Here is a 26,176-nt window from a genome sequence, read left to right on the forward strand (position 1 = left end):
TTTTGCTTTGTTTTCTGGGTTTGGATTAACATAGAGAACCGTTTTGCTCTTCCTGAGGATTGGAAATGTTAGGATGAGAACTGGAGAGAAAGGAAAGCAGGATGCAGCAGTCTTGCCTCTACATAGTTTAAAGGTATCATGTGAAAAGCCAGTTTCAGTGTACACTGAATTGTTGCATTATGTATTGCAGTCTTAGTAATAGTCTTCAGACAGTACAGTTTTAGGGCTTAATCCTGCAATCATTCTGCACGTGGGACTTCGATAGAATCTATCCGTTATTTTGCATCACATCTTTTGTGCAAACAGTACTGAGTACTGTAAATGAGTTCAGCATGATGTGAAGATATAGGAAGACGCAGTCCCTGCCCGAGGATCTTCCATGTAATATGCACACAGATGAAACATTTTAGACTTATGTAGCACAGTGCATGAGGCTTCCAGTCTGCGATGTTGCAGAAACCATTCACTGTTAATTACTGAAAGGTTTTGAATTTTGAGGCGAGACTTGTCCGGGGAGAGGACAGTTGTTTCATGAATGAGAAAATAACAAGTCCAAGTGTAGGAGGCAACATGGAATGATTAAACTTTGGCAATTAAATTTCACAATTACATTTATATCCTCTTGTTGCATAGTAAACTACTATTAATATATATTAATTGTGTTAAAGTAGCATCTAGATACCCCAACCAAGATTGGAGCCGCATTGCATTAAGCCCTGTGCAAATACTTAGTATAGATAGCCCTTGCCTCAAGGCACTTGGATTCTAAATTGACAAAGGGTAGGGGGAAAGGAAGCAGTATTGTACCCACTTTACAAGCAGTGATTCAAGGCTTAGAGAGATTATAAGTAAGGCCCTTCCAAGGCCATGAAAAACACCTCAGGGACTGTGAAATCTGGTCTTCCCCTGTGAAATCTGATCTCTTATGTGCTTTTACCCTATACTATGCAAATTTCATGGGGAGACCAGCATTTCTCAAATTGGGGGTCCTGACCCAAAAGGATGCAGCAATGCAGAAGTAAGTGTGGTAATACCATATTATGCCATCCTTACTTCTGTGCTGCTACAGGCAGTGGCTCTGCCTTCAGAGCTGGGATCCCGGCCAGCACCCGCCGCTCTCCAACTGCCCAGCTCTGAAGGCAGAGCCGTCACCAGCATCAGCACAGAGATAAGGGTACCAGTACTGCAACCTCCCCTACAATAACCTTGCGAACCCTCCTCCTCCCCCCCCACAATTCTTTTTCGGGTCAGGATCCCTACAATTATAACACTGTGCAATTTCAGCTTTAAATAGCTGAAATCATGACATTTATAATTTTTAAAATCCTATGACCATGACATTGACCAAAATGGACCATGAATTTGGTAGAGCCCTAGTTATAAGTGACTTGCCCAAGGTCATGCAGGATGTCAGTGGCAGGACCGAAAATGAAACCCAGATCTGAGGTCCCATCTAGTACCTTAATCACATAATGCTCCTTCCTCTCTTAAGAGAATATTAAGTGGCAAAGTGTTCACTTTGATTTTCTGCCACTAACGTGAAGTTTTTAAAAAAAATCCAGATTGAGGATGTTTTTTAAAAAATGCAACACCTGATCCTGTTATTTTTTCTCATCCTTAAGAAATAATCTTTTTTGAGTTATGCAACTAAATGTTTGCAATCCACCCCTCCCCGTCACATTTGTAAACGAGAGCAAGAGCAATGTAATTATAGATGCCTGAATAAAAAAAAATTATCGCTTGACGGTGTTTCTATTTGTGATCTCTGAGCAAATAACACAAAAGGCGAGACATGAGACAAGTAGCAGAAACTGGGAAGACGGAATCATGGTGTTCGTTTGTTAATTACATTGCTCGACGCTGCAAGGAGACACCCCCCGAAATAGGGCCAGGGAGGAATCAACCCCAAATCGAAGTGGGAGTGGAAACAGGGACGCTGTGGCGGTGCCACTCCGAGATGGCAATTGGAAGCATCACCTGAGCGGCGCCTGCCTCCCCCGCCTTTTTCGCCTGAGTGGTGCAGACCAGCTTTGAATGCATGTGTGCTTGTCATTCCCAGGCATTGTAGGATTGGTTCCTGCCTCCCATTCATGTAACCTGTGTGTGGCTCTCTTCCTCTCTCTGTGTGTGTGTGTGTGTGGAAGGGAGCGAGCGAGGCAGGGGGAGGGGGCGCTTTAAATACAAGCCTTTGGATTGCAGCTGCTGCTTTTGGGGCAGTGCTCCCTAGCAGGGGGACTCCTGCCTGGGAAGACGCTGGACCAGCCTGGGCGGCGGTGAGCGGCGGCGCGGCGCGGCGCTGCCGGAGGATGAGCTCCGGTGCCTGGCGGTAGTTGCCCCGGGTGGGATCGCGCGGAGGAGCCGTACCTAGCCGTGGCACCGCAGCCTGCAGAAATGGTAAGCGGGCGTGCTGCTGGGAAAAGTGCCTGTGTCTCTCCTCCTCCAGCTCTCTCCCTTTTCCCTCCCCCCACCCGCCACACACGTACTCGGGGTTTGGGGAACACCCAGAGCTCTCTGAATCTGTCGCGACCCCCCCCCCAAGAAAACCCCAGACACTTTCAACACCCCCCCTTGCCCGCGGTCACTTTCCAGGCGTTGTGAAACGAGCCCCGCTGGCTGGCTGGCTGGCTGCTCCCAGCCTGTGCATGGCTCGGTGTCCCTCTAGCCTTTCGCAGACACATCGAGCTGCTCCAGCTCCCCGTTCCTTGTGCCCTGTTTGCAGCCCTAGTTCAGCCAGACAGAGCTCATGGCTCGGCAGAGGGAGATGCTGGGCTGGATCCCTGCTGTGTAGCCGGGACCCGGAGCCTGTAAGACTTAGGTTGGTCCTTGGGTGTGTTTGGGAGGGTTTCCTCTCTCCCCCCCCCCCCCCCCGTTCACTCCAACGCGTCTGGGTCGGGGAGGGTGTCAGGTCCTCCCAGAAAGGCTGCCAGCGACTTGCCCAGGTTGCAAGATGTATTATTTATGTTGTTTATTTATTTAGTAATCAGTAATATCAGCAAAAAGAGGGTGCCATTATATATCGCCACAAACCCCCTTTTTTAACCCCTACGCCCCTCTTCCCATCTGTGTGTGTGTGTGTGTGTTTACATTTGGATCTGTGTTAGAGTTGTGGTTGTGTTCCACATTTTCCAAAGGGTGGATTTCCCAGATTGTTTTTTTTTAAATCTGCCAGACTACAACTTGGGAGACAAATCCCTTTCTTGGCAATTATATTTAAGTCCCTGCCCCCCTCCCCACTCTCATGCCCCTCCAACATCCCCACAAATAGTTGGGCATTTCTGAAGAGATTTGGAGTGGGGATCTGATTTTTTTTTAAGGTTTCTGTTTTAAATTCTAAACAACTTGGCTATCGAAAAAATGAAATGTGATTATATAACAGAACACACTGGCTCCTTAACCACATTTCTTAGTGCTATTTATGTATTTTGTTAAAAATCTATTAATGGTATAAAATTGCTGCGATGTTTAACTTTGAAAGTGGGAACTGTTAACATATGTGCAGTGCTTCTAAAAGAAATGTCGTAAAGGTTACATGCAAAGCTATTTATTTACAGGATAACACTGGACTATCTTGGGTTGAAAACCATTATGGTGTCAATCACATAAGAAATGGTACATATTTTGAAAATAATTAAAAATATGTATTTGTTACTGTCTTTTCCAGTTTATTGGCTGGATTATGAGCACATTTTAAAATATTTTATTCATACGTTCAAAATAGATCTGCCGAAATAGTTGATGCGAAAACTTTCCAGTCTTTGGGTTGCAGATTGCTCAGCTCCTGTGCTTTCAGGAAAGTTTTATTCATTATGGTTTAACACCTTCCTCACACCTGCCTCCCTGTCTTTTTCAAATGAGTTTTTAGCAGTCAACCTTTAAAATATAGTTAAGGTTGTGACACAAAATGACAAAAGCAAAAGACAAATTGAAGTTGGCTGTGTCCTTTACACACTTGTGCTGTGGTGGTGCAGCTCATCGCATGTTATGGTGCTTTGGATCATGGGTTGAAGAAATTGTGGAGGACAAATTAACATGCTCCTGCTAACCCAAATCTCATATTTTTCTGCGTATCTGGCCCCAATAAAATAGTTTGCTTTTGGAATAGCCCCTCCCCCCAGCATGGAAAGTGTTCTGTTTCCAACGTGTACACCATCTGTGTCTGCAGTACCCGGGATCTACCATATACACCTGTAAAATACCAGTCACGTGTGCCAGCAGCACTCGGGCACATTGTGCCCACGTTGGACCAAGGAACGAGAAGTCGAGGGCAGGATATGAGCCACAGTAAACACAGATTCTTTTCTTTGGGTGGGGGGAAATTTGTGGGAGGATGGTCCTAAGTCAGTAGTTTGTATTGAATTTATTTCATTGGCCATTTCAGAGTCAGACGCCTCCCCCTTCGTGTCAGCCTGTAACACTTTATAGGCTCTGATGAAGAAACCAGAGTAGCATATATGTTTGTGTGTATGATAGAGGGGAAAAAATCCCTCTGACTCATACAGTTTTGTTTGGTTTTTTTTTTCCCCCCAGAAAGCAAGGATTGAGAAGAGTGGGGCTGGGCTCACTATTGTGATGCTGCTTGTGATAAGGACTTCCTGGTGTTGGCTATTTTGTGTCAGTCACAAGTCCCTCAGTTAGATTCTTCGATCCCAGCCTCTTATGTGCTGCTGGATAAATCCTCCTAGCTCAGGCTGTTCAGGGCCATTAGGATTTCCTGCTCCCATGATCCTTAACAATGTGATTGAGAAGCAAATGCATGTGCAAAGAAATGACTGGTGTTTGCTTCCAGCAGATTTGGGGTTTGAGTGGCTAGCGGGGAGGGCACGTGTGGAGGGGGCATTTGCTGTAAGCGTTTTGTCATTACCTGAGTTTTTGCTCACCTCAGGAGTTGGGTCCACTGCTTTGCCATGGATCTTCCTGGAAAAGAGGCAGGAGGTCTGTGTAGAGCTGAGGTGAGGGGTGTTTGCAAACAACCTGTTTCCTCTTTTCCCCTCAGCCTGATTCCCTCCAAAAGCCACTGCAATGGAGAGCTCCGACTACAGCACTAACATGTGCTCTGATCATACAGGGGATCCTGCAGAGATCTCTTTCTGTAGCTCACCCGTACTTTCCGTGTGTGTGTGTTCTGTTGGAAGGAGATCATCTTCTGGGGGGAGAGGGTGTTTCTCAGATACAGCCAGTGGGAGGGAAGAACTGTCTTTAATAATCCATGGCAGGAGAATAGGGGGAAGTTGTCTTCACGGATTTCTTTTTAATTTAAAGGGGGCGAGAAGCTGAGAGGGGAGGAGAAATTAACTTTCACTAATTTTAGAGGGTATAGCAGAAAGGAAGGCTACTGTAAAAAGAAAAGGGTGGATGAAAGGAAAATTGCTTGTCTGGTTTTTTTTGTTTTTTGTTTTTTGGGTGGGGGAGAGTGGGAAGGGATGTGCCGTTCTCTGACAATTTTACTAAGGTGATGGGAGAGGGCAGATGCCATCTCTCTTCTTGGTGGGTTGCAGGAGAAGGGAGCTTGGGAGAGACAAAGTTGCATTCTTTGTTTTCTGCAGTACCTCTAAATTACGGTAATTTACTAGAATAGTTAAAATGCAGTCACTTTATTTTTGTGTGCAGATAGCATGATGATAATTGAAATACTGATTCTCATTGTGTTTAAGGGGTGTACTTGTGATGTGAGGTTCTTTCTTTTTTTCTCCCTAGGGTGCGTTATAACTGAAATGTCATTTCTCTCCTTCTCCAGTGTGTGCAGTGCTTCAATTAAAATAGTCTGCCCATATTTTTTTCAACCTGGCATTATACCATTTTTCTATCCAAGAAAACAAAACACTGACTGTAGTTCCACTTAAAAATAGCTGAGGTACTTAAACAAAACTATCCTCCTCCTTCCCAGGAAAGTCATTTCCAGTTGTGTTAGAATTTCTGCTTCAGTGGTTCATTTTCTGACAGAATCACATCCTTGCGAGGGAGCAGAACCACAATCTTATGTAACTTGATGTTTCCAGATCAAAAGTTACAAATATTGCGGTAATAGAATGATGAGAGTGATTTGGCAAGATTAATGTTGTGTGACATGAATGATTTCTTATTAGGATTTAAAATCAATGCCATTTTTAACACTTACTGCAAAAATAATAGTTGAATAAACAACAAAACTGTTCCTTGTCTTTCTTTATTATCACTACTTTGTCTGTTTATCTTTTGGCACTGGATGCTTAAACACTCAAACAGACCCCTATTTGTGTGTGTCTGTGTTTTTAAATATATAATATATAAAACTGAAACAACAGAATTTGAAATTGCCTCTCCCTGGTTTGATTCAAAGAGATGAAACTCTGTAATTCAGTCAGTTAAGATTTAAAGACTGCTAGTTACCTGCCCTGTTACAAGTTCTATACATCTAGCTTATTATAACTAAAAGCTAAAATATTCTGTTTCTGCTTTGAACCGACAGATTGGCATTTCTGGGCGCTTTGACAGAATAACATGCGCCACTTGCCAGTGAATTGGGTATTCATGGATCCTTCTTGACCAATATGTTTTCAGAGGAAAAGCTTCTAAAAATAGTTTTAAAAAAGATATTTCGACTTTGATATAGATTAAAAAAAAATCAGAGTGAAATTTTTTTCTTTACCTAATCTCCCTAGTTCAAAAGGAGTGGTGGTATTGGAGACTGTTATGATGGATTTCTATACAAGCAAAAAAAGTCGGATCTGCATTCCTCTGTGCCATTCCACTGTCACTATGCTGATAGTCAAATTATTTTCCTATAAATATTTTTCTTCGCCAGCTCTCTTGAATAATTGTTTCAAATAAAAAATTTTAAGCCAGCAGTATAGTTGAAATATGACTATTAGGGCAAGTTGCTTTGGCTATATTGAGTGACAAATACTTCTTGCAGAAAGTTTACATTCCTTGAGAAGTTTGATCCTCATGCCCATAAAACCTTATGCCTAGCATGTAACCTTGCTGTGAATGAAGCTGCTTGTTCTGAAGGTGGATTCCCGCTTCGTCTCATACCATTAACAGAAAACATTGGCAGAACTATTTTTTTATGATAAGATCATCTAAAAAAGAGTTCTGGTTATTGAAATGTTTGTTCTTGATGTGTGATTGCGGAGCTGAGTCATAGGTTGGATGAATATATTGGCAATCAGCAGAAGGAAAAAAATGAATAAAGTTGACAGTTCAGATTTCTGATTCCAAGATAAGATTTGCTTTCTAGGTTTTGACACATCCTACTTTTAAACGAGATTAGAAAAAACAGCAGGAGAAGTTGCTGATGGCCTATTTAGGTGGACAGGCCTGCTGAGCCACACTTACCAATTCACATTTATCCATCTATTTAAATTGAGAGAATTCAATTAGATTTCATTATCACCTCAAGCTTTTGTACAGTGGTATTTTCTACAGTATAGGAAAACTGTCATGGTTCAAGATTCTGCTTCGTTGCTACAATTAAGACTGGAGTATTGGCAGCATATGTACTACTAGTACAGCAATATAAAACATGGACTTGGTGGCTGTTTGACTGTCCATTGATTTTAGGGTTGGGTTTATTATTGAATACTACGATGTCTTTTTTTTTTTCCCAGTGAGTCAATGCTAAACAAAACAATACATACAACTCGCTCTCTAAAAAAAAACCACAACCTGTGTTAAAAGGACATTATTGAACATGCAAAGACAAGCACTCACACAATGAGAAATGCCAGAATTAAGGTTGCTTGTACGCCCTTAACTTGGCCCCCTTGTGCATATGCGTTACGATAGTCTTTAATTACATGGTCACATATGTATCCTGGATCTTCATCTGATCTGCCTCTCCTCCCCGTGCCATCATTCCCTACCACTGCCTCCTAGTCTCCTTGCTCAGCCTGTCCCAGTCTCCCTACCCCACCCAGCTCCTCATCTGATCCAAGTCTCATGCTGTTTCCTTTCCTGTCCTTGCCCAGCCAGTCCAAGTTTCTGCTGTCTGGCTCCCAGTCTCAGTTTCTCTCTTACCTCTCCCCACCCTCAGCTCCTTGTCCCAATCTACTCCCCTTCCAGGTCTGGCTCTTCAACCCCCTGTTCCTGCATTTGACTCAGACAGCTGCCTCCAACGGGGGGTGGGGGGGCATAGAGAGCACAGGCAAGAGGTCTCCCTGCACTCAGTTCCGGGACCTAGCATGAGCCTCGGCAGCCCAGAGCCACAACTGCAGGGACAGTCATGCTCAGCTCTGTGCTGGAGCACACCCAACATGGAGGGGATCTTTGAAGATTTTAGCTGTTAAGCTCTAGCAAGTCTCTAGTGAGCAATGTGTGAATTGTGATTTTTTTTCCCCAAAGGCTTATAATGTAACCACATTTGTGTGGGTTTTTATGGGGAGAGCAAAAAGCGTGCCCCTGACACAAAGGCCACTCCTATGGCAAATTTCAAGTCCCAACTCCAAAACATCAGGTGCTAGAGCATTTCAAACAGTGAGGCCACCAGAATATTTTAGCGTGACCAACACAGTATAGTTTTTCCCCTAGCCTCCTTGTTGGAAACAGCTGAACTGTTCTGCTGGATGGTTTAAAAAACACAAACAAACAAACAAACAATTAGCCTCAGGCAGATGCCCAGCATGGAAAGTTTCAGCCTGAACAGGTAGTTTGACCAAGTTATAAGCAACTGAAAATAGGGTTTTATAATGGGAAGTGTCAGGCAACCTTAATAGGCAACCTTAATAGGCAACATTACCTATTAATAATATATATAAAATAAAATTTGACATTTGGTTATCTATCCATCTATACACACACTCGTGTGTGTGTGTGTGTGTTTATGTGTGTGTGTGTATGTATGTGTGTGTGTGTGTATGTGTATATATATATATATATATATATATATGTGTATATATATATATATATATATATAAAAAAAAGCAGGTAATAAAAACTCAAGCTTCCTGGTGAAGAAGGGAATACAATTAATGAGAATCAGACAAAGCGGCATCAAAGGGATCCAGCATTGCAGGATTTGTAGAATGGGATTAAAAGGAAAGAAATCCCAAGAGATGCAGCATTGACATAGCAATCACGCAGATTGCCCGGCCTGACACCTCTGTGTTCATACGCCTTCTGTCAGAAGAATCCTCATTCAGATGACAGTGTCCTACTCTAACAATAACTTTGATGATTAGAAATCATAGACAAACGCCAAAAATGTGTGAAAGTATATCATTAGGGTTATTTTTCTTTTAATCTTCAACTTCCTGTTAAGGGTGGATTACTAAATCTTGTGGTTGGGCTTGTAAATTCTCATGGCAGTTTTGCAAGCCTGACTTAGATTAAGCCTGATTCTTATTTACATGGAAGTTCCCTTTACATGGCTCTGGCAGTGTAAAGGAGCCTTAAAATGAGCCGCAGTTATGTTTACACTTACTTTAGGGCCCCTATATGCTGCCAGAGTGGCATAGTAGGACCTTAGGGTGGCTTAGAAGCAAGGCCTCAGTGTCCTCTTTGTATCTTCCCACCCCATCCAAAAAGGTGGCTATCCTGAGGAAAACTTGCTAACATTTTCTTCTGTCTTAAGCCATTCATGGCTGAGGTCTTTTTGTCACTCCCATAATAGCCATCCATTGCTTCTCCTTAACTAGCCAATGGGCTCACTGTGGATCACTCCTACTGAATAGGAGAATGGACTATCTTGACCGAGAGGTTGAACCTTGTGAGTAGAAGCTTGTGGAGAGGATCAGCTGGCTGGGCAATGAAAAAGCAGACTCAATTAGGCTTTTATTCTTGCTTTTCTGCGCGCTGTCTGAACAGAAACATTATCAACAAAGCAAAATTTGATGAAAGTGAAAAGAAAGTGCTCCCCTTCTCCCGCAGCCCGTGGTACAGCTCAGTTTGTAACTGCTGGATGTAGTGTTCTGCCATCTCAAAAGTTTTTTTGTTTTTTCACCTTTCCTCTAATGAGTAGCTGGGTTTTTCCTTGGGCTTTTTGTTGCTGTTGTTAAGAGTTTCCGATATTCCCTCTGAGCGGTGCATTGTGGCTCCAGCCTTACCTCATTACTCGACCCTGAACACCTGTGTGAGACCTGAATGGGGAGAGAACTTCTATAGTTACTGGTAATGAGCTAAAGCAGGGGTCTCAAACACGCGGCCCGCAGGCCGCATTTGCTGCAGCCCACCAAGCTCCCCGTGGCCCCTCCCCCTTGTTATTTCCTATGGCCGCCAAGCTCCCCTCGCCCGCCAGCTGTTTAGCACTTTCCAGGAGGGAGGAGAAGGAGCAGGGAACCGCGCGCTCAGGGGAGGAGGTGGAGAAGAGGCGGGGCAGGGACGGGGATTTGGGGAAGGGGTTGGAATGGGGGCAGGGAAGGGGTGGGAAGAGGCGGGGCCGGGGCCAGCAGGGGTGTGTGTCAGTGATGCGATAGTCCTCATGTGGCCCTCGTGGTCATTTTGAGTTAGAGATCCCTGAGCTAAAGCCAGTTCACCCCATCACAACGACTATTTCCATCTCCATGTGCTATGATTCACTCCCTCTTGTCCCAGGATTTCTGTGTGCTGTTATAGCATTACTACTGTGGACTACCTCTTAAATACATTCAGACTTTGGGGTTTTTCCAAGACGTATGGTTCCTCCGCTGTGTATCGCACGCTGGGTACCAGGACAGGTGTGTGACGATCACAAACTGAAATACTGAGAGAATCTCTTCTCTAAAACTAGGGGTCACGTTTTAAACACATGTGGAAAATATGTATAAAGAGGTACAGGAAGGAAATTGCTAATGCATGGAACTGTGCCGAAACAACACTGTTCCTTTGTAAACCCTGTTAATGTGATTCCGCCATTCAAAGAATATTGTCATCATAATTTATATGCTTAGAAAAACAAAGCTAAATATCATCTCTGGGTGACAAAGAAGAGGGAAGATAGCCTTTGTATGAAAGCCTGGAAATGGGAATTGGGAGATCTGGCTTGTATTCACATCTCTGCAATACACTAGCTGCATGACCTTGGACAAATCACTTAGGACTATGTTCCCAAAAAGGGCCCCGAATTTTGGAAGCCTCCGTCTTTTACGGAAGTGTTTTACTGTGGGTGTTTGGCACCTGTAAAGCAATAGGTCCAACGTGTCTCATGCTGAGGACCCAAAATTACTGGCCACTTATGAAAAGTATTGGGACATAAAGAAGATGACAGAACAAGGAGTAATGGTCTCAAGTTGCAGAGGGGGAGGTTTAGGCTGGATATTAGGAAAAACTTTTTCACTAGTAGGGTGGTGAAGACCTGGAATGGGTTACCTAGGGAGGTGGTGGAATCTCCTTCCTTAGAGGTTTTTAAGGTCAGGCTTGACAAAGCCCTGGCTGGGATGATTTAGTTGGGTTTGGTCCTGCTTTGAGCAGGGGGTTGGACTAGATGACCTCCTGAGGTCCCTTCCAACCCTGAGATTCTGTGATTCTATGATTCTATGATAAAACCCTGGAATGCAGGAGATTCAGCAGTAGATGCATATTTGACTAAATTATCTAATATAAAAGTGGTGCAAATTTTTAAAAGGAGCCTACAGATTTGAGGTGCCTCCATTTTTGGGTCTACAAGCCGAGACACCCTACGTAGGTACCTAGCCTTGACAATTTTGGCCTGAAAATTTATAAGCACTGTGTTTTGATTGATTTTTAAAAAAAACCCCCACCTTTTGAACATATCGACCCATTAAAATGAATTCTGCTAAACATATTAATCTGGCTACTAGATTCAAGGTCAGCGAGTTTGGAAGTTACTGATACTCTCCAACATTTGTTTAGGATCTTATCTTCCAGTGAGTTCTGATCAGGCAGACGCTTGCCCTCACGTGGAACCGCAGTGCCCACATTGGAGCTGAATCTGGGGGCAGGGGTCTGTCTCCATGGGGCTCATTCATTGTAGGACGGGAGACTTAGTGGTTTACTGGTGGTGCTGTTGATAGTATCATTTGGGTTTGGAGAGAAGAAGAAATGGCTCATCTAGGAGTGGCCCCCATCTGCCTCTCTTCTCTAGTGCATACCCCACATAAGCCTTTAAATGTCAGCTGTTTGCACATGTCTACGCTAGAAGCTGCCGATCACAGGCTCCAGGGAATTGCGTTATTATGCACCTGCATCATTTGTTTTTGCATGATTTTATGTCTTCTGCATAATTAATGTTTTGTTGAAAAATTTTTGCTTTTTATGTCTTCTTCTGAGATAATCAGGCAGCAAGTGTCTAGCTGGAAGAAAGGAACAAAAAACAAATTAAGGGATATCAGAGGCTGACTTTGGGGGGGGAAAGGGAGAAAGGAGCTTATCAACGTCTGTCAAGCTGGGATGCTAGTTCTATTGAGATTGCCTGGTTTTCCATTTCCCCCCAAGAACGTTGAGCTATAAAATAATGTAACATCTATGCTGTGCATGAAACAAAAAGGCCTGGATTAATTTTTTTTTCCTGCATATTACTTACTTCCTCCCCCCAACTTCAGAAACGCATGCTGGGGATAAAAATGAATCTGCACCCTCTTCATTTAACTGATGCTCAGATTTGTTTCTCTGCCCCTCCCCTCTATGCAAACAAAAATACCTTGAGTAACCTTTGCAGAATTGGTACAGGTTACATGGTCGCTTACATCATATTCCCTGGAATATTTCACAGAGGCCCATCTTTCAGACTGTATATGGGAGTGGACAGTGTGACACTGAGGATTTTTATTATTTATTTATTTATGGCGGGAGGGGGGAAGGGGGGCGGCACGGGGAGTTGGTTGTAGTAATCCCATCACTCTGCAATGCGGATGGTGCAGAGGTTTGGTATTAGGCACTTTGCCTAAATCAGGGCCAGATCAAAAGCCCATTTAATTCAAAGACTTCTATGGACTCTAATGGACTTTGGATCAGGCTCTTATCTTGTGAAAAGGAGCAGGGCTCTTTTCCTCAATTCAGCAACATCAAATCGTTAAGAAAATCTGAAGGCTGGTGTGGAAATAGATGGGATTGTGAATGCCTGATTAATGAAAGGTGCTAGAATGGACTAGTGGTAGGATTAGGGTGAGCAGATAGCAAGTGTGAAAAATCGGGACGTGGGTGGTGTGTAATTGGCGCCTATATAAGACAACACCACAAATATCAGGACTGTCCCTATAAAATCGGGACATCTGGTCACCCTAGGTGGGGTAGGAGTTCTTATGTCTTCAAGTAAGCCCAAGTTCCTGTAATGAAAACATGTATATCATGGTGTTTTGTAACTATTTTTATACCTACATCAGACTTGATGTTAGTGGCTTTGAATTATTTAACATTTTTTTTTTCCTCAGCTGTCCTCTCTGGTGAGTTTCCATTGCAGGCGGCAGGAGTTTTTGTTGTGTAAGAAACAATGCAGTCAGACTGGTATTGTTTACAAGTTGTTGTTTTTTTGTTTTGGTTTATTTCTTTAAAGCTATTTCATCTTTTTTGTTGCTGGTGAGGGGATTATGGCCCAAAGTATTAAATCACGCTGACCGATGTCGGCTGCAAATGAAAAGTGTGCCAGTTAAAGACACGAATGGGTGTTTTCTGCTTAAACTATTGAACGTTCATGTCTGTCACTGGAGAAGCCAAGTATTTAGCATTCAGTCCATTCAAAAAACATTATTAGGTCCCAAAGGTAATTTAAAACCACATCTGTTAGAACCATGTGCAGGGTAAGTACACTTTTTTTTTTTAAGTTCCAAGTTATCCTCTTTACAGGGTTATCTTCACTGTGGGCCTCTTTTAAAGTTAAACTGACAGCCGTGAAGTGCCTGGAACAAAATAACAAAATGAATTGAACTCTTATCTTTTCCCATTCGTAATTAATGTTGTAGGCTTTTAATGGATATTTGGAGGTAGACATCCAGCTCTGACAGGGAACCTTCTGTAAATCGGAATCATGCCTCGTGCCCTGTAGTCTATAACCCAATATTTGTTTTTATTTCTGCTATACTGGAAATTTCACATTGTTCTTCTTGTCATTCTTTTGGCTTGTGTGAAATTTAAAATGGCTCTTTCAGTCGGTAAGAACTCCTTATTTTGACATCACATAGAATCACGGTTGGAGTATTCTGTGAAAGCTCTTATGCACAGCTCTTAAAACAAGCTGGGACACCTTTCTTTTAAAAGCGCCCCATCATTATTACTTCACTAACATTAATGGCACAGTCTTGAGGTCCTTACTCAAGGCTCGATTGTGCTAATAGCCCAGGGCCCATAGTCAGGGCCTAGAGATCAAGAGTGTCTTCTGGAGCTCTGCATTTGCACTGGGGAGGAAATAGTTTGTGCCACTCCTTTATGGAATACAAGATACTTTCCCCTGCTGTGTGGCGGGCCAGCTGTGCAAGCTGGTGTGCGAGGTGAGTGGAACTGTGTCTCCACATGTACTTACTGCCTTCTTTCTAGCAAATTGCTCCAAGGGGCAGTAACTTTCTAGTGACACCATGCTCGCCGGAGCCCAAGGACTGCAATTCTGGACCCATTATGCAGCCTGCAGAAGGGAGAGAGAAGCTCCTTCTTCCCCCACGTCTCCACCCTCTTCAACTGCACACCGATAGAAGGGGAGGCCACAGTTTTGTCTTTAGTTTCTGCTCAGTCCTTACTAAGTCGAATTTCCAAAGCTAATGCTGACTTTATCAGGGTGACTTCTGCACATCAATGTTAGGGGAAGTTCTACGCTATATGGGCCTCATTCTCAAAAAATCCCCTCTTGGGCATTGATGTCAATGGGAGTTGTGTTTGAGATATGACTGCCAAAATGCTGCATTGAACATTGGTGTTCTGGGTGGGAATCAACTGAATTCAACCTTTGCGCTTTGAAATTAATAGTATAACTGTTAGCTGATTAACTTAGCTAACACTTGAGCTAATCACAGTACCCTCACTGCATCACTAAAGTTACCTCTCTTAACCACACTTCCTTAGTTAACAATGGGTACCTTAACTACCTTTTCCTGCCAACAGATCTGAATTTGTGAACCCTTACTCCTGGGTGGAGTCCTGTTGAAGTCTGGGAATCGCCTCCAACTAATGGAACGCCCGATAGGCATGTGGACATCTATCTGCAGTTTTAGGCCTTTTACTATCACTCATATCTGTCTTCCATACCTACTTTAACTACATTGTTTTGAGGAGTATCTGAAAGCAAAATGATCTGAAGTAGATATAGATGGAAGAAGTTTCATTTGGGGAACCACCATCACAAGCTACTTTCCTTTGCATTTGTACAGTAAATTTTACCTCTCTCTCAAGCTCTAATATTTTGCACTAACCTATAGCTTTCTTAACTAAACAAAATTTTAGTGGTGAGGGTATGGAGCACCTGGGAATCAGTGAGTGGAATACACATATGTAGTTATAAATAGAAGATCTCCTTCCATGGAATGTATTGAGTTATAATTGTAGCTCTAATTAAAATTTGGTTGGTGAATATGTTGTGAGCTTGAAATATCTGTCTTTGAGGAACATGTGTAAATCTCTGAAAATTAGCTTGGTTTTTGTTATTTGAGTGGTTTGGCATAACTGCCATTGCGTATGCATTTTGAGTAGCTATATACTAACAATGGTTTTGCATGTCAATGGAGCAGCATTGTTTCAGTCTATTTCAGGTTAAACAGTGTCCAAGTTTAATGTGAGTGCATTAATTTTTCTCAATTTAAACAGAAACTTCATTAAATCCTGGGTGACTGTTCCGAGTGTGATATTGGAATGGATTTATAAGGTTGAGCATTTCCAGACAAGGAGTGGAAAAGTACCTAAGATGGAGGAATCCTTTTGTTTGAATAGTATGGGTGGTCGGTGTTGGAGGGACTGGAGAAATCTTCAAGAGAAGCTGAACGCTTTTTATGTTGTTTTCTTTGTTCAAGAATACCATTTGGAATGTAATTCTTAGGGTTCCGGCCTTGTGTGATCCTCTGACACTTGATGGGTGAATAAGATAATTGTTGATCATCTCATGAATCGCTGCCAGTTGCACTTACCAAATACAATTAACTCTCTAATTTTAAGTTTTTAAACATACATTTCTCACCAGATATCATAGTCAGCCACTTTCCCATTCTGGTCAACGGGTAGTAGTAGGGGTATTTTGGGGTCCATTTTCTTCACTCACTGAGTGGTTTATGTGGTATGCTTACAAAGCAAATCCCCATTTCTTGTAGCTCTGCTCACCTTTGAGGTGTTGCTGGAGTCTTTCTGGAACTTCAGCAGATTCTCCACAAACGATGCACTGATTGTTAGATTTCTGAGCACGATGGAATTAGACTAGCTCCAGATAATTCTTGTCCTACTAGGTAACTTACCTGAAGGCTTCTGTAGCTGCAACAGTGAGTAAGGGAAGTTTAGTGTAGTTCATCTCCAATATTAATCCTATACCTCTGCAATTGAGTTCAGACTAATTTCTTAAAAGACTTCTAGAAAATTTGCTCTAAAGCAGATGAATCCCATACAGAGTTCTCATTGCTCTATTCATAATACATAGAGCAGCATCTCCGACCCTAATCTCCTTTCACATTGGTATAATCCCATTGAAAGTAAGAGCAGTATTTGGCTGTACATCTATTTCCTATCATAAGCAAGAAGCTGTCATTTTGGAATGATGATAAGGGCACCCTGACAAGGAGGGACCCCCTCTAAACAAAGAAGACTGATGGATTGATCCTGAAAAATAAATCCTGATGAGCCTAGATTCTGTCTTGTACATCCTAAACTGTAGGGATCCTACCAGTCTGGGCAGGATTCCACAGGGACACATAGTAAAACACACTGTGCTCCCTATGTGGATATGAGTACTTGCTCCATTAGCTTGCACTTCCTGTGCTAGACAGTTGCGGGGGGGTGTGTGTGTGGAAACCCCCAACCAGCACACAATCTCCCATTGGGGAATTTAACTGGCCTACTTTCTTAGCTCTCTTGAGTGTTATTGTGGAGAGATCTCCGCCCTTCTGCTTGTGTGTGAGGAACTGGCTCCCTACGTCCCTTTCCCCCCGCTTCCTTATGTGCTGGCCTGGCACTGTGGTTCTTGAACCACATATGCAGACCTGCTTCTGACTGTTCTGTCTTAGCCCACCTCTAGTTTTAATTACACTAACAAGTCAATAGGGAGGCAGAGTGACCTTAATTTAGGCTAAAGGACTGGAATGTCAGGACTTCTGTTTCCAGCTCTCAACTGGCCATGTGATCTGGGGCAAGTCACTTTCTATGTCTCAATTTACTCCTTGGTACAGAGAATATTAGAATTACTTTAATCAGCACAACTGCTGGTTTCCAAATCTTGTTGATATCCTGTCGTCTGTGTGTCTATCTTCGCCCCCCAGGTATTTATACCCTAGCAATATCTGACTGCCACTCATTCTCAGATTAAATATATTATAGAAATTCAGAACATCATTCTTTGTCTGAAATTATTGAAATAAGGAGTCATATTTGCAACTCTGATGATAAGAAAAAATCTAGTCACTCTGCCTTTGGGAGTATTTAATTTTATTATATTTCTACCTCTGATTGCATGGATCCCTTCCATGCTATTCTAGAAAAGGGTTCCAGGTCTGATTGTAAAATGTGAATTTCCTTTAAACACCAACATGGAGTCCTTTCTAAATTGTTCTTAGATTTAGTAAATTACAAACATATTGTTCTGCATTAGACAGAGTGTTACTTCCATTTTGGAAAGATTAGTTATGTAACTGTCATAGTGGCCCTGAAGATCCTGGATTGTTAGTTCCTATAATACACTGTGTTCGGTAGAGCTGTATTCCCAAGTATGAATATTTTAGCAGCATTGTATGTCACTTTTAAAAATGAATTGAATTCTCTCTTTGTTCTGCCAGAATAGTTGAATCTTGGGCATTCCCACAGTTTATGCATTTGTATCCTTTCTTTGGACCAGGATTTGTCGGAGATTAATAGCATGCATTTGAACCACTGCCTGGTATATTCTGGACAGGACATTTTTTAGCTAGAGGTGATCCCTCCTCCCAGGAGGAAAAAGCAATGCAGGAATGGGTACAAAATCACCCTGGAGCTAAATGTAGACCCTTTTCCTGCTTCTACCACCCCTTCCCACCTGACTACCGTATGACCAGAAGTAATGGTTTGGAACACACCTCAAACACAGCAGAGACACTCAGCATCAGTAAGAGGAGTGTGGGTATCTAACCACCACCATTCACCTGGCCATATTTTCTGTGTACCAAGGATTCAGCCAGCCTTTACACTCAGCAGACTTCACTCAGATAACCTGTCCCCGGCTTCAACGATAATTCCCTAGGACCTTCTGTGCTAGAGCCTGGTGCCTGAGAAGCCTTCTCAGGGTTCCTTTCATTCACTAGAGATCCAACGGCTGAGAATGGCTGACTCCCTAGGATCTCAGCTCATGGATCAGAGCCCTTGTTCTGGAACCCCCGCTATGGCCCTTAAATCAACAGACTTTAAAGTTGAGGGAGGTGCACAAGCAGCCAAACCAACATGGAGAACTCTGAGCCCAAAATGGGAACGGATTCATCCCCCAGGACATCCTTGGGTGGGTCCTTATGCTCCAGAGCAGGTCATATCGCTCACATCCAGACTTTTGTATTTTCCTTTCTGAATCTGAGCCAGGACTGAGCTGGGAGAAACACGTCCAACATGCTTGTACCTCGTACCTCACCCAAAGGGGTGAAGAAAGAGCCCCATCCTTGTTGTCCTCATGAACCTTATGTTCCTTGGACGAAGTGAGGTGGAAGGCCCACAGTAAGGCAGAAGCAGGAGGAGTCAAATTCACTCTTACGGGTAGAAGATCAGGTCTCCAGAGCCTGAGTTACAAGATAAAGGGATCTCAAAATACGTGGATAAAATTCCTTAATATTGTGAGTAGGGCTGCCGATTTAATTGCAGTTAACTCACGCGATTAACTGAAAAAAATTAATCGTGATTAAAAAAATTAATCTCAATCACACTGTTAGACAATAGAATACCAATTGAAATCTATTAAATATTTTTGGATGTTTTTCTACATTTTCAAATATATCAATTCCCATTACAACACAGAATACAACATATACAGTACTCACTTTATATTATTTTTTATTACAAATATTTGCACTGTAAAAATGATAAACAAAATAAATATTTTTCAATTCACCTCATACAAGTACTGTAGTGTAATCTCTTTATCATGAAAGTGCAATTTACAAATGTAGTTTATTTTGTTACATAACTTCACTCAAAAACAAAACAATGTAAAACTTTAGAGCCTACAAGTCCACTCAGTCCTGCTTCTTGTTCAGCCAGTCGCTAAGAGAAACAAGTTTGTTTACATTTATGGGAGATAATGCTGCCCACAACTTAATTACAATGTCACCTGAAAGTGAGAGCAGGCGTTCACATGGCACTGTTGTAGCTGACGTAGCAAGATAGATGTGCTAAAGATTCATATGTCCCTTCATGCTTCGGCCATCGTTCCAGATGACATGCTTCCATGATGATGACACTCGTTAAAAAAAAATGTGTTAATTAAATTTGTAACAGAAGTCCTTGGGGGAGAATTGTATTTCTCCTGTTCTGTTTTACCTGCATTCTGCCATATATTTCATGTTATAGTAGTCTTGGATGATGAGCCAGCACATGTTGTTCATTTTAAGAACACTTTCACTGCAAATTTGACAAAGTGCAAAGATAACAATGTGAAATTTCTAAAGATAGCTATAGCACTCGTCACAAGATTTAAGAATCTGAAGTGCCTTCCAAAATCTGAGAGGGACGAGGTGCGGAGCATGCTTTCAGAAGTCTTAAAAGAGCAACACTCTGATGAGGAAACTACAGAACCCAAACCACCAAAAAAGAAAATGAACCTTCTGCTGGTCACATCTGACTCAGATGATGAAAATGAACATGTGTCGGTCTGCACTGCTTTGGATAGATATTGAGCAAAACCCGTCGTCAGCATGGACGCATGTCCTCTGGAATGGTGGTTGAAGGATCAAAGGACATATGAATCTTTAGTGCATCTGGTATGTAAATATCTTCTGACACTGGCTACAACAGTGCCATGCAAACACCTGTTCTCACTTTCAGGTGACATTGTAAACAAGAAGCAGGCAGCATTATCTTCTGCAAATGTAAACAAAATTGTTTGTCTGAGCGATTGGCTGAACAAGAACTAGGGCTGGTCAGACTTTTAGGTGCTAAAATTTTACATTGTTTTGTTTTTGAATGCAGGGTTTTTTGTACATAATTCCACATTTGTAAGTTCAACTTTCATGATAAAGAGATTGCACTCCAGAACTTGTATTAGGTGAATTGAAAAATACTATTTCTTTTGTTTTTTACAGTGCAAATTTTTGTAATCAAAACTAAATAGAAAGTGAGCACTATACACTTTGTATTCTGTGTTGTAATTGAAATGTGTATTTGAAAATTGTAGAAAACATCCAGAAATATTTAAATAAATGGTATTCTATTATTGTTTAACAGCACGATTAATCACAATTAATATTTTTAATCACTTGACAGCCCTAATTTTGAGATCTTGCTCTGGAGAGTTATTGTGGGCTTAGATCTCCCCTTCTGATGAACCTCCCCAAAAGAAAAGAAGGAGAATAGGAAACTCCTAAAAATATTTTCTGTGCAGGTCAAAATTAGACACCATGCATCCATCTCCTCACATGTGCTGTACTGGGAGATGTTGTAAGGACTGGGACTGGGAAAAATCTGCGTAGGCCAAGTCCTTAGGCAGACAAGTTCTGAAATTTTACAGAGTTCATCCAGGTAAAGCAGACTTCATGAGCCTATAGTACTGACTGAGGGGGATTTCTTCACCAAGGACACCACAGAGCTCACCAAGGACACCCTAGGAGAAATCTAGAAACAGCCTTTGCAGCCCTAAGGGCATCGTCTCCCTTTTCCCCTTCCCTTGTCTTGTTAGGGTGATTGTCCCTGTCAGAATTCATCAATCTAAAAATCCTATAGGTTATGTTCATCTCTTCATGGGGGTTTTCTTGGAAGGGGTGTTTGCACTGGGAATTCTAGCTAATAAATATTTACATATGAGAGAATGTTCATGCTTCCTGGTAGCCATACTAGTTAGGTTTTCTTCAGCAATTCAGGTCAGTTTGTGTTCTTGATATCAATGTAGAGCAGGCAGGTGGGACTGTATGATGTAATTGTTTCTAATGTGTGGAATAAGCTGGATTCTTAGATTGTGGGCAAACACCACATCAAATTATTGAAAAGAGGCATGGGGTCAAAATTGAAATAATGATAGTTACCTCTAACTTTCCCACATTGGCTTTGTATCTTGGTGACATGAATTAAAAAAAACTTTATGACTAATAAGAAGACCGATAACTGGGTTGGATGATATCAGAACAATCCGTGCTTCCTTGGCATATATTCTTCACACCCCACTTAGTTTTGGAAAAAAGTGCCATGGGATCACTAATAACTACAAGGCATATTATTTCCCCTGGATAAACAGTGACTCAAAGATGGATGTAAAGACAGAGGTACTTCTGGATAATCATTTTGAAGAACAATTTCACGTATTTCAATTTTAACCCTCCCCTCCCCCCAAAAAAAAACCACCGCAGAATTTTATGATAATGAAAGTAAGTTCCAGAAGTTCTTGCAGTATCTGACATGCGCAGCAACTTATGTTGACAGCATAATTGCTTTAGTAACCATACTGTAAATAAGAAAATTGGGAGGTTTAAGACATCTTTGTGAGAGGAGCAAGGGTATACTTGTTTTCAGTTTCCCTTGTCATATCTTTAGTCCTCTGTAGATGTCAGTTGAATCCTAATAACCTCAGTGCATTAATTTGAAATGTATTTTCTTCTTTATAAAGGATATAGAACATAGTGGCATAAGTAGGTCAGAGTTAGATGTACTAATCCCCAAACAAGGGGGGGCATTTCTAGGGCAAGTGTTATTGCCTTAGATGGTTGTTTCCAGTGCAGTGTTTTAAATCTCGAACCCTTTTTTTTATTGCTGAGCACTGTCCCTTCTTAGATATCTTTCTTTAACTTTTTCCAAGATTATGAGGGATCAGTTCTTGGCCCTGGGGCTATTTAAGATTTTTGTCAGTGACCTGCAAGGAAACATAAAATCATTATTGATAAAGTTTGCGGGTGAGATAAAGATTAGGGGAGTGGTAAATAGTGAAGAGGACAGGTCGCTGATACAGAGCAATCTGGATCACTTGTTAAGCTGAATGCAAACAAACAAACTGTATGTGTTTCAGTACAGCCAAATGCCGGCCGTACTTACAGGGTGGGGGGGCTCTGTCCTGGGAAGTGGTGACTCTGAAAAAGATTGGGGATTCATGATGTGGATAATAAGCAGAACATGGGCTCCTCGTGGCTAATGCAATCCTTGGATGTGTAAATGGGAATACTGAGTCAGAACAAGGAGAGGCTATATCACCTCTGTATTTGGCACTGGTGTGACTACTATGGATAAGGCCCTGAGAAAACTGATTTCACAGACTGCACAGAAATTATGAAATTAACCCAACCCTGTGATTTCTCACCCCACCCCCCCAAAGTGGGGAGGCAGAGGCGGGCATCTGCACAAGCCGGCCTTGTGGTTGGTATGTTGGAGCAGCAATTCAGGGAGGATGCAATGGCTGGTGTTTTTATGCAAGGCACAATAGCCAGCACCACTACCACTTGGAACATGAGTAGCTGCGACCTCAGCCGGGAGGTGGAAGTGGATATTCATGGCTTACAGGTCTTATCCAGCATGTGGCTTGTAGCACATGTTCCAAGTGACGGCAGCACTGGCTATGTTCTGTGCATGTTCTCTGACATTTGCTACTTTACCTGTGACACTACCATGAATTTTCTTTAAAAACAACAACAAAAACAAAAAACCCCCGATTTTCTCAGGGCCCTAATTATGGAACACTGTGTCCAGTTCTAGTGTCCACAGTTCAAGAAGGATGTTGATAAATTGGAAAAAGTTCAGATAAGAGACATGAGAATGATTAAAAGATTGGAAAACATGCTTTCTAATGATACACTTAAGGAGCTCAGTCTGTTTAGCTTAACAAAGAGAAGGTTAAGGGTGACTTGATCAGTCTATAAGCACCTACGTGGGAAATATAAACTTGATAATAGAATGCTCTTCAATCTAGCATACAAAGGTATAACAAGATCCAGTGGATGGAAGTGGAGGCTAGGAGGCTAGACAAATTCAGATTAGAACTAAGGTGCAGTTTTTTAACAATGGAACTAATTAGCCATTGGGACAATTTATCAAGGGTTATGGTGGATTCTCTTTTATTGGAGATTTTTGAACCATGATTGGATGTTTTTCTAAGAGAAAAGCTCTAGTTCAAACAGGAATTAATTCAGGGAAGTCCGATGGCATATGTTATACAGGAGATCAGACTAGATGGTCATAATGGTCCCTTCTGGCTTTAATCTTTGAATCTATGACTACTATAATGTATGGGCTTTGCTCAGAAGAATGCATGTTACCCCTTTATAACCTCTTGTGTGGTTAGCACTTAGGGTTTTTCCCCACCCTGTCAATATGATTCTGGATCAGTGATGAGTGATGTTTCAGAGCTTGGGTTTGATTTGCAAAACCATCTGGAAGATTGTATTCTTTTCAAGAGTTGATCTGAATTACCCACATCTCCTGTATCCGCGGGGGGAGGGGCCGAAAATGTCTTGTGTTGTCATTCACATCTGTGCAAAATGAATGTAAATCTCTTGTGATTTAATAACAATTTATACCCACTCTGCCTTCATTTTGCACAGGTCTGGGTGGCAACACAGAGTAGGGCAACAGAATCAGGTCTGAAACTTCCGGCACTTCTGGCCGCAGACAGAATTTCAATGTGTAAATAGATGCAAAAAATGAAATTATTTCTGAACCTTGAAAAATCGCCAATTTGGGTCTAAAAATGGGCAACATTTTATTAGGTTATTTTTGGTGAGGGGAGGGTTGTGGTTTTTATTTTATCTGTAATTGGTTTGTTTATCCCTAATCCAGAAAAATGAAGGTAGTAACAGAGGTTGCTCATTATGGGCCCGTTTCTGTTCTCAAATGTGTGTCTGGGTCCCATGTTAACTTGCTGTTCTCTGGCCCAATGTACAATGCCTCCTTGACTATTTTAGTACTGAGTTCTGCCTGGGTCCAAAACCTGAGTGGCCTGGCACACTCATCTCTCTCTTTGCCAAGTAAAGAGAGAGAGAGTAGTCAGGGGAAACACTGTGTTCTTTCCTTTCCTTCCAATTCATTTTGTTGGAACAAAGACTGAGTAGCAGACTTCATGCCTCATGTAACTCAATTGTAACATCTCTGTAGCTCTTAGGACTTTTCTACACTTGCGGTTGTTTCTGATGGTCTGTATGTGTAAACTCTTGATAATGTCAATGGAGTTGAGACAAGAATCAGTCTGACTCAAGAGACTCGTATCTCACATTACCCATGAGTTGTGCGAGTCTGTCTTTGGAGCAACCTTGGAAAGAGGGAAACATTTCTGATGATTGTGCTGTATTCAAATTCGATAAAGTCTGCAAAATTTCCATGCACTGCGACATAACATGTGAACTAGAATTGAGTTGATATAGTAGAATTAATGACTGGGCGTGATGACAATAGAGTGTCAAGGAGCCTTCTATGTTACCCAGGAGTTCCTCAGGGGTGGAGTGGAAGTGTGGGCGTCATGGTGTTGTCAACAGTAGACACAATGTGGACAAAAGAGGAATGGATGAAGCTTTACTTATGAGTGTGAATGTAAGTTCTTTGAACACCTGTTTGGGCCCATGGCCTAATCTACGCACAGATTTGCACAGGTTTAACAATAAGTGTGTTTTTAAACCAGTTCAGTTAAATTGGTGTGGCCTTGTGTTTAAACTTGACTTATATTGATTTAGCTTGAACCCATAAATTACAGTGCAGGCTAAGGCCCAGTCTACACTAGGCAGTTAGGTCAGTATAACTGTCAGAGCTTAGCAGTGTTTTTACACTCCTTTGTACAATGGAGAATCAGGCTGTTTGTGTGTATATTATGTGGTTTAATGGTCTTATTCAGTGTATGACAAACGAGGGAACAGTATGTCCCAAATTTATCCCTGGTACAAGTGGATGACTTCAATGGAATTGCACTTGTTTGAATTTGTCCCCCTGACTTTAATGCTTTAGGGTCAAACACAGGGAATGACAGGCTTTTAATAGGCTGCAACACATAAAGAACGAGGAGAAGAGAATTCAGCCTGGCTTTTATTTGTATCCCCTTCTTAGTCTAGCTCAATCTTCCCAATTAGGACAGTGATTATCAAAGATTTGCCTTGTCCGAGGGTTAGAGACAGAAGAGCGGTGCCCCTGGATAGATGTGAACAACTTGGCTACTTATGGAACTGGAGAGGCAGAGCTGAAGTGGCTATTCAGTGCTGTGGAACTACGGAACCACATTATTTCTCTTCAGGAAAACTCTCAGGCCTTGGGAGCCTTAGCAGATCTTTATTTCAAATAGTTACAGGCAATGGTGATTCATGAGTGCAACGTTATATGAGGTTTTGTTGTGGTTTGTTCTCAAACTGTTTAGTTTGGCCAGCAGTAGTATTCATTGTAGGCCAAACCCCTGACAATTGAGTATTGAACCAATAATTGGCATTGTAAAATCCCTACTCCTAACACAAAAGGGTGGAGACAGGCAGCTTCTCACATCCCAGTCTAACCCACTTTGTTGACATCCACCAACTTTATGTACTTTGAACTAATTTTTTTGTTAATTTTTCTTCTTCCTTTTCTTCCTCTCTCAGATCACTCCCAAAACACTTACGGAATTGAAAGGAAACTTTTCCCCCTGATTAATGAAGAGTAATACCTATGTTTTCTTCCTTTTCTAAGGGGTTTTATTACCAACTGGGACCCGAAATATCTAATGAGGTTAATAATGCACAATTGTTTTAATGACTGAGGGCCATTAGCAGTTTAAAAAGCGGATGACTCCTAATGAAACTGTGAAGTAATTATTGTTTGTTTTCTGTGCTACTCTTAACCAGCTTTGTCGTTGGCTTTGGCTTTTTCCTCTTCCCCTTGTCTCAGGCGCAGAAGCCTCTCATCCTAAGGTAAAGGTTCCCATGCATAAAATAATGGTAAAGGCTGTTTATTACCCAACATATTCTACAAGGCTGAGCTAGTTATCCTATCTAGAATCATAGAAGATTAGGGTTGGAAGAGATCTCAGGAGGTCATCTAGTCCAATCCC

At 41.9% G+C, this 26,176-nt stretch overlaps 1 protein-coding gene across 1 annotated transcript in view; it reads left to right on the forward strand.

Moving 5' to 3' along the window:
• The first annotated feature begins 2,265 nt into the window (after positions 1-2,265).
• TENM4 (teneurin transmembrane protein 4) overlaps positions 2,266-26,176 on the forward strand; it is a 766,570-nt gene continuing 742,659 nt past the window's right edge. The window contains exon 1 of the mRNA XM_045020846.1: positions 2,266-2,394. The gene's annotated coding sequence lies outside the window, so the exon portion shown is untranslated. The remainder of the gene's footprint in view (positions 2,395-26,176) is intronic.

This window comes from Mauremys mutica, chromosome 1 (genome assembly GCF_020497125.1).
Source record: "Mauremys mutica isolate MM-2020 ecotype Southern chromosome 1, ASM2049712v1, whole genome shotgun sequence".
In the NCBI taxonomy this organism is placed as follows: domain Eukaryota; kingdom Metazoa; phylum Chordata; order Testudines; family Geoemydidae; genus Mauremys; species Mauremys mutica.